This window comes from Streptopelia decaocto, assembly GCF_964273445.1.
Source record: "Streptopelia decaocto genome assembly, chromosome: 2".
Taxonomy (NCBI): Eukaryota; Metazoa; Chordata; class Aves; order Columbiformes; family Columbidae; genus Streptopelia; species Streptopelia decaocto.
Genome location: NC_138655.1, coordinates 70,237,745 through 70,241,933, shown reverse-complemented (window position 1 = coordinate 70,241,933; position 4,189 = coordinate 70,237,745).

The window sequence follows — 4,189 nt, the reverse complement described above, 5'->3', positions numbered from 1 at the left end:
AAAGCTCTAATATTTTCTTTAGTGCAGGAGTGTCTGACAGCTTGTCTGATTCCCCAAAGCTTGAATATGTGCATTATAGTGAGGATTTCCCACTTTTCCTTCAAAGCCAGCTACAAATGTTTATGCTGGGAAGAGAGACACTGGGTGTTCTGATGTGTCGGTCTGTATTTTCTCTGCTGCCTGTTGGCCTGCATTGCCCTACATAACAACTCTGGTCAGCTTTGATCACATTTGGAGAGTAGGTAGTGCATCTGTTTTTTGTGAGGAGCTTCCTTCTCTGAGCTGGCTTACAAGTATTTTTGTGATTAACTCCTCTGCCTGGTGATCTGGGTATGATTACTCAAATGCTTGTATATATGATGCCATGTTGGACACTTGATTTCTTTTAAGAGTCCAGTATCCTTGGGCAGTAGGCAAGTATTCTCTTCTGCTGTCTGGCTGTTCTAGAAATACAGTGGACATGAGCACTTGTAAATCTACCTTGTATGGTTTGCTCTAACATTCCTGCCAGCCGCTGTTCAGAAACTGGCCTATATCAACATTTGCTACGCACATTGTATTACATGTTGATTTTTATCACATTGCAAGTCTTATTTTCCTTTCTTGTCACTGTATTTCCATCCACAAAGCTAATTAATTTCCAAATTTTTCAGCTGCTCCCTGCTCCTAAGCTATGGCATTGCCATATCAGTAGATTGTAGTGGAGCTGGTTTTGGCAATTAGCAGTGACTTCTGAACTATGCTCCCTTAAGTTTACCACCTTTCCTTCTCTATATGGTTTCTTTTGCTTCAAGGGTTCAATTCACATTTTTCATGTGTAAACACTATCTTGCAAAATATTATTCTTCTAGTCTGGACATGCCTGTTGCACTCTGGGGATAATTTTATACCTTAACACTGGTTTCTCTCAGGCACAGTGTTCTCATCTTCCTTTGCCTCTGGTCCTAGTTTGTTTTAAAAACCATTTGGTTTTGCTACTTTGCACTGCACTCCTGCCGGCTACAACTAAAACCCCACCTTCTGAAAACCTGCATCACCTCTCAGCATCCAGCATTTTTCTCTTTTGGTGAGCATTGGTAGAGTTTCTGCTGGCATAGTTACATGAGCTAAAAGCAAGTCATTTATCAATACCACCATTTCTCTAAAAAACATATAGGTCTTAGCTTTATCTCTTTTGCTCCTAATTGTTGATTTTGTTTCATTGTGCTTTTTCTAGTAATTTCATGCTTTTTCTGTGCTACTTGATGAATTCCAGCTGTAGCTGCTCTATTCATGGTTAGACTTTAGATGTGGTTTGTTCATTGACCTATCTCCACACCCAGTGATAGGTTTCTGATAGTTCTTTGAGTTTTTGCATATTTTATCTTTATCTTCATAAATTAATTCATCTTTCACTATCTGCTAATTTCACAAGACAGGCCTCAACCATTTTTCTTAGGGTGGCTGTTCTCTTGCTTTTCCAGATTTTTGACCTTCAGTGCCTAAAGGCATTTTTCATTTCTTACACACGACATTTCTTAGGAACATCATATCTTACCTCAAGGATTTCACATGCCTTATTTATGTCTTTTGCAACATCTCTCGTCCATTACACATAATCCTGTCACTGTTCAACTTTTCATTTTCTAAGGGAGGACCCAACCCAGGGTACCGTTCCCAGCTGTCCGCTACCAGCACCTTCAGCTTGATGCCACAGTATCTGCTGCTTGCCCAAGCAAGCACTGTTACAGCAGTCTTCTAGCTGTTTTAAACTAAATAGCTTGAAATTACAATACTTGAGGTGAGAAAAGATAGTCCAAGATGAGAACAGTTTTGCTCTCACCTGTGTTCTCACCAGGCCTGTGTGTAAGAGAAAAAGAATTTACAGTTATGAAACACCCTTGAGCTTTCACTTTGGAAGAAATTCATTGAGTCCTGAGTCAGGTGCATTTGTCTGATTTGATGCTTTTCTTCAAAATCCTTGGTTCCCCAAATTAGAGAGATCATAATGGAAGACAGTATTGTAGAGAGTTGGTGTGTTTTAAACAGCCAATTTAGAGGACAGAAAAAAAAAAAATCCTTATTCTTTGCCTGGACCTGGTGCGATTTTATTTAAAGTTTTCAGTACAGTTTTAAGATTTGGGGTTCCAGTTTAGTCTAGGATTTTTTCTTTTTAAATTTTTCTCTTGCTAGCTGCACAAGTGTCTTGTGATTTTTGGCAGGTGTTCTGGGCTTGTTCCTTAGCACAAATTCTGTACAATGAGCTCGTGCATTCAGAAGCATTTGCTTGTCTGAGTTGGGATCTCTGGCTTGCACCTCATTCCAGCACTAGTGCTGGTGCCATACAGAACTTGCTGGCTGGTTCAAAATGATGACACAGACAACACTATGTGCTTAGAGGAGAGTCAGTCCAACTATCCAGGCAGGAAAATTAGGTCACAAAACTGACAAAACCAGATCTAACCTGCAGCTGAATGCTCAGGGCCAGATCCTCTGATAGATTAAATCATCATTAGGTCATTCATGTTAATGGAAGGATGTGCTGATTTACCTCCTCTGAAGGTTTTATCTGGCCTCTATATGTGCCTGTTGAAATGAAGAGGGCTTTCCAATAAGTGATGTGATTTTGAGTCATTTGTTTAGTACATTTTTTCTTTTATTACATTTTCATTGTCTCTTCTTCACTTACCAGGGCACAGTCATCATTGGTCCACTTAGAGATTATAACTTTCCCCTTTCTAGGTCTTGGATGATCAAACATTGAACAGTCACTATTACCAGAACAGTATATAGATTTTTAATATCAAAAAGTAACCCTTTCTGGCACGGCTCTTCAGCTTTCCTATAAACAATATGAAGCTTAAGTCCTTTTGCCTGAGCCACTGTCCAGGCAATTTACACAGAGCTTAGATCTTAACCACAAGGTTTCAGCTACAGAAGAGAACTGAACATATTACTGCTATTCAGGTTGTTTTTTTTGGCTTCACTTTGCAAACAAGTGTGAAGATAAAAGAGCTCAAGTTGATAATTATTACAAACAGTTTAGAAAATAATGAATGTTCCTTGTACACTGGATGCCTCCAGCTTTCTGCTCTGGCATTGTGAGAATGTAAAGAAAGGCAACAAATGGTAAGGCATCACATTTACCCTTGACAAATAACACATCTTAACAATTCCTGATTAACTCATGGAAGTCACTGTCATATAGAATCATAGAATCATTTGGGTTGGAAAAGACCTTTAAGATCACTGAGTCCAACCATTAACCTAACACTGCCAAGTCCACCTCTAAACCTTGTCCCAAAGAACCTCATCCACGCATCTTTTAAACATCTCCAGGGATGGTGACTCTACCACTTCCCTGGGCAGCCTGTTCCAATGCCTGACAGCCCTTTTAAGTGAAGAAATTTTTCCTAATATCCAACCTAAACCTCCCCTGGTGCAACTTGAGGCCATTTCGTCTCATCCCATCACTTGGGAAAAGAGACCAACACCCTCCTCGCTACAACCTCCTTTCAGGTAGTTGTAGATAGTGATAAGGTCTCCCCTCAGCCGCCTTTTCTCCAGGCTCAACAACTCCAGTTCCCTCAGCCAGTCCTCATAGGACTTAATAGGGCTCACGGGACTGTCATAAGATACTACTGAAGCTTCAAGAAATAGGATGGTTTCATTATAATAGCCAAACACATACCAGAACGAAAACACTCAGTACTTCAGAAAACAGCAATGGAGCACCGAGCAGGCTTTTCTGCCCATTGTATTTGAAATTTCTTTCTGTCTAAAGTATTTGGTAGGGCCTTCTCAAGAAATTAGTTCTATGCTATGATTCAGCCTGCCATAGAAAGTCTTATATTTCTATATTTTGATATGCTTATACAGTATAACTTTGCCAACTAAGTAGCAGAACAGTATTCAGTCTTTATATAAGACTTTTTATTCATATATCAAATTACTTTCCACATAAAATTTATGGATATAGAAACTAAGACTTAAAGGAACAACTCAGTTATTTTGGTGTTATAGATCACAAATAAAATACAGGTCACTTAAATTAATCCAAAGACTTTTCCAATTCTTTTTGCCTGAAGATTGACTTGGAAATTTCATGCACATTCTTAATTAACTTTGCTTTGAAAATCACATTATTTTTAACAAACTCAATTTAAGATATAATATGTTTTTCTAGACAAATTAATATTCATAAATGATG